General features: G+C 44.8%; 1 long non-coding RNA gene across 1 annotated transcript in view; it reads right to left on the bottom strand.

The window, feature by feature from the left end:
* LOC119314422 overlaps positions 1-354 on the bottom strand; it is a 25,596-nt gene extending 25,242 nt beyond the window's left edge. The window contains exon 1 of the long non-coding RNA XR_005152313.1: positions 132-354. This is a non-coding gene — a long non-coding RNA (uncharacterized LOC119314422). The remainder of the gene's footprint in view (positions 1-131) is intronic.
* Between the last annotated feature and the right edge of the window lie 9,314 nt (positions 355-9,668).

The raw sequence follows: 9,668 nt of genomic DNA, 5'->3' as shown, positions 1-9,668 counted from the left end.
GCAGCCTGAGCGGAGGCCGCAGGTCGCATAGGCGATGGAAGATGAGTAGGGGAAGATGGAGGGAGCCGCCGCCGTCGGGGCTCGGGCGGGGCTAGATGGAGTGGAGGGCAAGGAAGGAGTAGGAGAGTTACCTGAGCGAAGGCTCTCGTCGCCGTCGGACTTGCCGCGGGAGGCACCACGTCCGTCCGCTCGTGCGTCGTCACCCCGTGGGAAGGGGAGGAAGATGGGCCGTGGCTGCACAAGGGGAAGGAGGGAGGAGAGCGGCGACGCGAGGGAAGGAGGAAGGGAGCAGCGGCGGCGGCGCAGAGGAGAGGAGGAAGACGGGCGGCGGCTGCGCAGAGGAGACGAGGAGGACGGGCGACGGCGGCGCAGAGGAGAGGAGGAGGTAGGGTTACGGGAGGGAAGGACAGAGCGGGGTGCGCCGTGCGCGTGCGCGGGTTTGGGTTGCTGCACTTATATGCCACCAGGTGAAATGACGGAAGTACCATTGGTGGGCCACCAAATTTACAGGCGGTGGCATGGCGACTCCGAGCGGACGGCCAGGGTCGCTGCGGGCTCGATCGGACGGTTAGAATTGGTCCACCCAGAGATCCGACGGTCAGGACGCGCTCGGGAAGACGACCGGACGGCTACGAGGGCACATGGCGTGAGATTGCTTCATTTTTGCTCAGACTCTAACAATGGGATTCGCGCAGCTGAGTTTCTTGTTTGAATTCGGCCCATTAAGGCGCATGCCCAGTCCGATTGCTTTTTTCCCTTCTGTTTTCTGGTTGGGCTCTTTCCTTTTGTCCTTTTTTTGTTCTGTCAGGTCTGGTTGTTCATTGGGGCGTGCTGGACGTGCGTGATAGATTGCTTTAACCTTTTGTTCCTCTCGTGTTTTTATAAATAATTTGTTGTTGCCTCCGTTCCATAATATAAAAGCGTCTTTTATATTACACTAGTGTGAAACTTATATTACGGAACGGAGGGAGTAGTATAAATTGAGGCAGGTTTGACCGCGGAGTTAGTGGGCTGGTGGGTTGAAAGCAAGTACCTAATATACACCTACGTCAAAATGTTTATATTTCTTTTTTGGTTCTGATTTTGTTTCTTTTTAAAATTTCCATTGTTTTTATGTTTTCATTTTACTTTCTTTTTGCTTCATTCTTTACATTTCTTGATATTTCTTATTCCTTTTCCTCAAACATTGTTTCACGGTTTATGAACAATATATTCCACCCTATTGATTTTTTTAAAAATCTGCAATGTTCTAACATAGACTTTCAAAATGGACATCTTTTTGTGTGCATAATGTATTTTAAATATGTGATGACCATGTTTATTTCATGTGTATGTACGTATATATGCGAATAAATTCCCATTTTTCTATGTTAATGCATGTCGTTTGACATGTTTTTTTGAACAGGTTTTTATGTTTAAACCTTTTTTGTCTGGTCCCTGTGGCATTTATTATTATTTTTGGATTTTGTATTATCACTTTTTCCTTGTCTTCTTTTTAATGGTCTTTTTAAACCTTCTTTTTGCTAACAACAAGATCCTTGTTATACATTTTTTTGGCATTTTGTCTTATCACTTTTTGTTGCCTTATTTTTTAATGATCATTTTAAACCTTTTTCTCGCTAGCAACAAGATTCGTGTTATCCATTTTGTTTTTAATATTTATTAAACAACAATTTTATTTTTGAAAATTGAAAATATTGCCATATGGTCACACAAATTGCCCTCGGATGCAACTGCATGTCTTCAACGCCTCGCAACTCAGTGACATTTCGTCGCTGTGGGGGGTGGGGGTGATGGGGCAGCTGCATGTCTACCACTAGGCACAAAAATACAGAGTGTCGCATTTCGACTACAACATGTCTTTTTCAATGGAACCGCACCTTTGTGGTGTTTTATCGGGGAAGGGGCAGTTGCATGTCTGCCACTAAGCCTGCAACTACAAGTATCACCCTCCAATGCAACTCTATGGTGTTATGTCGAAATGGGTTGTTGCATGTCTATCATTAGTCATGCAACTACAAATGTTGTTCCATCTGTAACCTCATGTCTTCAAACCATCTGCAACTTTGTCGTTTTTATTAAGAGGGGTAGTTGCATGTCAACCACTAATGCCGTGGAATTTTCACGGCAGATGTCCTCTTGCAAGGACTTAATCGTGGAGCCATCGCAACTAGGAAGCTTAAAGGGGTTAATCGGAACAAAAGACATGCGAGGTTTATACTAGTTCAGCCCCTTGCGGTGAAGGAAGGCCTACGTCTAGTTGGGTTGGTATTGCTTGAGGTTTCGATGACCAGGGAGCGAAATACGCTATGCCTGGCTCTCGATGAGTTGTTTCTTGCCTCTGCCTCTTTTTGGGGAGCCCTGCCCCTCCTTATATAAGTTGAAGGGGCGGCTTACATGTAGAGTCCCAGTAGGATTAGAACTAACTTATTCTCTATTACAAGTCGGATACAAGTACGGGTCTTGCTTCCTCGTAAAGGAAATATTCCTCATCCTTCTGTCTTAAGCCGACCCACCATAATATGAGCCGGCCTACTGGGCCTTGGGCCTAGTCTTGTATGTGACCCGCCGATGGGGTCATCCGTGAGTCGTCTGACCAGTGAGCCGCCAGACCCGTGAGTCGCCAGTCCTCCGGCGAGTCATCGGTGAAGCGCTAAGTCCGGCCGGGTCATACCGCGGGGTATATCCCTGACATTAGCCCCCAGTTTAATTTGGATTTATCCATGTTAAATTGATCCTGTAAACAAACACAAGAACAACTTTAACAGATTGTGTTCCGGGTTAAAAATTCTTGTACGCCGGCACCTGATCATCCTTAATTCCTTGTGCTCCGGGTTAAATATTCTCCTGAGACGGGACCTGATTATCCTTAGGTCCAATTGTCATTTCCTTCATCTAGAAAATCCGGGACAAATAAGCTAGCTTCATACTCAATTTGCTGATGTTGGTTTCTCATAGAAAAATATTGTGAAGAATAATCCACTTGAGTCGGCTTCCAAGGTGCCGGGTTAAATAATTTTGGTCTTCAAATACTCATCAGATATTCAGCCGGCGATGTAAAACTTGCCGGTTTATCATTACCAAAAATTGCCGGATTATAAAATAGTCAATGCCGGGTCATAATTGTTGTTGACACCGGTTTATGTAATTGATCCTCCTGATTTGCTCAAAACTGATAATTTGAAGATTTTTCTCCCATATATCCATATTACCTATAGCCCCCAAGTCTTGAGCAGAACAAAGTGATGGTTTAAGACTTGCTCCAATAAATGTTGCAACCTTGAAGAAATTCGGTTTATTCATCTCAATCATATAAACTGAATATTCCACACATGTAGCCCCCAAGTGTCAGGTTGTCATGCTTGCAGCAAGCTGGGACTTGTAATTGCTTTATGCTCATGAGAACTTCAACAAGTGTAGCCCCCAAGGTCCGGGTCATTATGCAATAATGAGCAGGGACTTTGTAGATATAACCATGTAAATTTGAACAGCAATGTGTAGCCCCCAAGGGCCGGCTTAGTAAGATAATACTGAGCTGGGACTTTGTATATAATTGATAATGACATCGTATAATATAGTCTCCACCATGGGGCTTGAACCCACGTCAACAAGGTTAAGAGCTTTGTACTCCACCAACTGAATACTGGACCGTTCAATATAATGGATTAATGCTTGTGTACCTTGAATTTTTGACAGGAGCAATTGGTAGCCCCTAAGGGCCAACTCATTTAGAATGTGATGAGTCAGGTCTTCAATAAGTTGAGCAAAAAATGACTTTGCATTAGCCCCCAAGTGCCATGGTGCATGCTGGCAGTGACATGGGACTTGCATATTTGATATAATCCCAATCTGAATAATGTAGCCCCCATGTGCCGGGTCGTAAGCCTACAACAACTCGGGACTATTCCTTCCATTGTAGAATAAAAAATAATAGCCCTTGCGCTAAAGCGACTTTGAAAACCTCAATCATAACACGGGTTATTGATAATCACAATAGAAATCCAGCCATGTTGGCTATTCAAGATTTGAATAATATAATCCGGTATGAAAACCTCAATCATTCAATATCATCATGAAAATCCAGCCAGTTTTGGCTATTAAAGATTTGAATACCTCATCGGTTGACAAGTTGAAAGAACAAGTGCTCCCCAGGTGGTTTTGGTAATTAATGACAACATATCTCTTGTTGGACTAACATTTTTAACTAGTATGTTTTAGACAAGTTCAACAATGGAGTGGCATGGACTAAAGGTTGTGGGAACTCCTTCAAGATGCTAAGGACAAAGGATTGGCTAAAGCTTCAAGCTCAAGACTCTTCATTTTACATTTTAGTGATCCAAGATCACATTGAGTCCATAGGAAAAGCCAATACTATCAAGGAGGGATGAGGTGTTGCTTAATGAGCCACTTGCTTCATGTGCTTAATAATATGCTCCAAAACCCTCAGCTACTTTCCCACTTCCTCATATGACCTAAATCCAAAACCAAAATCGGACCTACCGAATCTTTCTATCCGGCGCCACCGAGTTTCACTTGTCATAGCCATTGCCAAACCCTAGCAAATCGGTTCTACCGATAGGGATCTCGGTCTCACCGAGATGGGATTGTAATCTCACTGTGTATGTCCATTGCCAAAATCGGTCTCACCGAGTCTGTGCAATCGGTACTACCGAGATTGCAATGTAAACTCACTGTTTCCTGTTCGTAACATTTCGGTCTCACCGAGAAGAGCGAATCGGTCCCATCGAGTTTACCTGACCAACCCTCTGGTTAGCTTATTACCAAATCGGTCTCACCGAGTTTGTGTAATCGGTCTCACCGAGATTACGTTATGCCCTAACCCTAACCATATCGGTCCTACCGAGTTGCATGTCAGTCCCACCAAAAATCTCTAACGGTCACTAGGTTTACTATTTCGGTCTGACCGAGTTTGTTGATTCGGTCCCACCGAGATTGGTAAATTGTGTGTAACGGTTGGATTTTGTGTGGAGGCTATATATACCCCTCCACCTCCTCTTCACTCGTGGAGAGAGCCATCAGAACACATCTACACTTCCAACTCATATGTTCTGAGAGAGAACCACCTACTCATGTGTTGAGGCCAAGATATTCCATTCCTACCATATGAATCTTGATCTCTAGCCTTCCCCAAGTTGCTTTCCACTCAAATCTTCTTTCCACCAAATCCAAATCCTGTGAGAGAGAGAGTTGAGTGTTGGGGAGACTATAATTTGAAGCACAAGAGCAAGGAGTTCATCATCAACACACCATTTGTTACTTCTTGGAGAGTGGTGTCTCCTAGATTGGATAGGTGTCACTTGGGAGCCTCCGACAAGATTGTGGAGTTGAACCAAGGAGTTTGTAAGGGCAAGGAGATCGCCTACTTCGTGAAGATCTACCGCTAGTGAGGCAAGTCCTTCGTGGGTGACGGCCATGGTGGGATAGACAAGGTTGCTTCTTAGTGGACCCTCCGTGGGTGGAGCCCTCCGTGGACTCGCGCAACCATTACCCTTCGTGGGTTGAAGTCTCCATCAACGTGGATGTAGGATAGCACCACCTATCCGAACCACGGGAAAAACATCCGTGTCTCCAATTGCGTTTGAATTCTCCAAACCCTTCCCTTTACATTCTTGCAAGTTGCATGCTTTACTTTCCGCTGCCTATATACTCTTTGCATGCTTGCTTGATATGTATTGTGAATGTTGAAATTGTGCCTAAACTCTACTTAAACCGAAAAAGCTTAAAAATTGCAACTTTAGCACTAAGTGTCTAATCACCCCCCTCTAGACACATCTACTTCAAGGTCCTACACAAGTAAATCCGGAGTTTAAATACCTGGGGGCTCTTGGCCGATGACGACTTAATGCGCATTCATTGTAACCCGATGGCCTATAGCCCTTGAGAAAATCAATAATTGATAACCCTTTTGAGACACCAATTTCAGTGATGAGCTTGGACTGAAGCATTTATATAAGTCATAATTCTGCAAATCCTGCATAGAGGTTAAACAACATATGCCCTGGCGACTTAACGTCAAGAGCCAGGGCGGGTAACCACCCAAATGTAGTCTTACCCTGCACACAAGTAGATCACAAGAACCCTTGGCGGTTTACCACAGTGCGGGTCATAATACCTCACATATAACCACTGTGATATTGAATTTGTACTGCCGGTTTACATGACCTGTGCAGTAAGGGTGATAACCCAATCTTTAGAAGCCAATGTTGGGGAACGTAGTAATTTCAAAAAAATTCCTACGCACAGGCAAGATCATGGTGATGCATAGCAACGAGAGGGGAGAGTGTTGTCTACGTACCCTCGTAGACCGAAGCGGAAGCGTTGACGCAACATAGAGGAAGTAGTCGTACGTCTTCCCGGTCCAACCGATCCAAGCACCGTTACTCCGGCACCTCCGAGTTCTTGGCACACGTACAGCTCGATGACGCTCCCTGGGCTCCGATCCAGCAAAGCTTCGGGGATGAGTTCTGTCAACACGACGGCGTGGTGACAATCTTGATGTTCTACCGTCGCAGGGCTTCGCCTAAGCGCTGCTACAATATGACCGAGGTGGAATATAGTGGAGGGGGCACCGCACACGGCTAAGGAACGATCACGATGATCAACTTGTGTGTTCTAGGGTGCCCCCCTGCCCCCGTATATAGGAGAAAGGGGGAGGCCGGCCGGCCCTTGGGACGCGCCAAGGAGAGGGGGGGAGTCCTCCTCCTAGTGGGAGTAGGACTCCCCTTTCCTAGTCCAACTAGGAATAGAGAGGGGGAAAGAAAGAGAGGGAGAGGGAGAGGGAAAGGGGGGCAGCACCCCCCCTTCCTAATCCAATTCGGACTCCCCATGAGGGGGGCGCGCCACCTCCTGGGCTGCTGCCCTCTCTCTCCCCTCAGGCCCACTACGGCCCATTACTTCCCCGGGGGGTTCCGGTAACCCCTCCAGCACTCCGGTTTTATCCGAAATCACCCGGAACAATTCCGGTGTCCGAATATAGTCGTCCAATATATCGATCTTTATGTCTCGACCATTTCTAGACTCCTCGTCATGTCCATGATCACATCCGGGACTCCGAACAACCTTTGGTACATCAAAATACATAAACTTATAATGAAACTGTCATCGTAACTTTAAGCGTGCGGACTCTACGGTTCGAGAACAATGTAGACATGACCGAGACACGTTTCCGGTCAATAACCAATAGCGGGACCTGGATGCCCATATTGGCTCCTACATATTCTACGAAGATCTTTATCGGTCAGACCGCATAACAACATACGGCATTCCCTTTGTCACCGGTATGTTACTTGCCCGAGATTCGATCGTTGATATCCAATACCTAGTTCAATCTCGTTACCGGCAAGTCTCTTTACTCGTTCCGTAATACATCATCCCGCAACTGACTCATTAGTTCCAATGCTTGCAAGGCTTAAGTGATGTGCATTACCGAGAGGGCCCAGAGATACCTCTCCGACGATCGGAGTGACAAATCCCAATCTCGAAATACGTCAACCCAACATGTACCTTTGGAGACACCTGTAGAGCACCTTTATAATCACCCAGTTACGTTGTGACGTTTGGTAGCACACAAAGTGTTCCTCCGGCACACGGGAGTTACATAATCTCATAGTCATAGGAACATGTATAAGCCATGAAGAAAGCAATAGCAACATACTAAACGATCAGGTGCTAAGCTAGTGGAATGGGTCATGTCAATCAGATCATTCAACTAATGATGTGATCCCGTTAATCAAATGACAACTCTTTGTCCATGGTTAGGAAACATAACCATCTTTGATTAACGAGCTAGTCAAGTAGAGGCATACTAGTGACACTCTGTTTGTCTATGTATTCGCACATGTATTATGTTTCCGGTTAATACAATTCTAGCATGAATAATAAATATTTATCATGATATAAGGAAATAAATAATATCTTTATTATTGCCTCTAGGGCATATTTCCTTCAGTCTCCCACTTGCACTAGAGTCAATAATCTAGATTACATAGTAATGATTCTAACACCCATGGAGCCTTGGTGCTGATCATGTTTTGCTCATGAAAGAGGCTTAGTCAACGGGTCTGCCACATTCAGATCCGTATGTATCTTGCAAATCTCTATGTCTCCCACCTGGACTAGATCCCGGATGGAATTGAAGCGTCTCTTGATGTGCTTGGTTCTTTTGTGAAATCTGGATTCCTTTGCCAAGGAAATTGCACCAGTATTGTCACAAAAGATTTTCATTGGACCCGATGCACTAGGTATGACACCTAGATCGGATATGAACTCCTTCATCCAGACTCCTTTGTTTGCTGCTTCCGAAGCAGCTATGTACTCTACTTCACATGTAGATCCCGCCACGACGCTTTGTTTATAATTGCACCAACTCACAGCTCCACCGTTTAATGTAAACACGTATCTGGTTTGTGATTTAGAATCGTCCGGATCAGTGTCAAAGCTTGCATCAACGTAACCGTTTACGATAAGCTCTTTGTCACCTCCATATACGAGAAACATATCCTTAGTCCTTTTCAGGTATTTCAGGATGTTCTTGACCGCTGTCCAGTGATCCACTCCTGGATTACTTTGGTACCTCCCTGCTAAACTTATAGCAAGGCACACATCAGGTCTGGTACACAGCATTGCATACATGATAGAGCCTATGGCTGAAGCATAGGGAACATCTTTCATTTTCTCTCTATCTTCTGCAGTGGTCGGGCATTGAGTCTGACTCAACTTCACACCTTGTAACACAGGCAAGAACCCTTTCTTTGCTTGATCCATTTTGAACTTCTTCAAAATCTTGTCAAGGTATGTGCTTTGTGAAAGTCCAATTAAGCGTCTTGATCTATCTCTATAGATCTTTATTCCTAGTATGTAAGCAGCTTCACCGAGGTCTTTCATTGAAAAACTCTTATTCAAGTATCCCTTTATGCTATCCAGAAATTCTATATCATTTCCAATCAGTAATATGTCATCCACATATAATATCAGAAATCTACAGAGCTCCCACTCACTTTCTTGTAAATACAGGCTTCTCTGAAAGTCTGTATAAAACCAAATGCTTTGATCACACTATCAAAGCGTTTATTCCAACTCCGAGAGGCTTGCACCAGTCCATAAATGGATCGATGGAGCTTGCACACTTTGTTAGGTCCCTTTGGATCGACAAAACCTTCCGGTTGCATCATATACAACTCTTCTTCCAGAAATCCATTCAGGAATGCAGTTTTGACATCCATCTGCCAAATTTCATAATCATAAAATGCGGCAATTGCTAACATGATTCGGACAGACTTAAGCATCGCTACGGGTGAGAAGATCTCATCGTAGTCAACCCCTTGAACTTGTCAAAAACCTTTTGCAACAAGTCGAGCTTTGTAGATAGTAATATTACCGTCAGCGTCAGTCTTCTTCTTGAAGATCCATTTATTCTCAATTGCTTGCCTATCATCGGGCAAGTCAACGAAAGTCCATACTTTGTTTTCATACATGGATCCCATCTCAGATTTCATGGCTTCAAGCCATTTTGCGGAATCTGGGCTCACCATCGCTTCTTCATAGTTCGTAGGTTCATCATGATCTAGTAGCATGATTTCCAGAACAGGATTACCGTACCACTCTGGTGCGGATCTTACTCTGGTTGACCTACGAGGCCCAGTAGTAAC

This window comes from Triticum dicoccoides, chromosome 6A (assembly GCF_002162155.2).
Source record: "Triticum dicoccoides isolate Atlit2015 ecotype Zavitan chromosome 6A, WEW_v2.0, whole genome shotgun sequence".
Lineage (NCBI taxonomy): Eukaryota > Viridiplantae > Streptophyta > Magnoliopsida > Poales > Poaceae > Triticum > Triticum dicoccoides.
The sequence above is the reverse complement of the archived record's forward strand: the minus strand, read 5'-3'. Positions and strand labels throughout refer to the sequence as shown.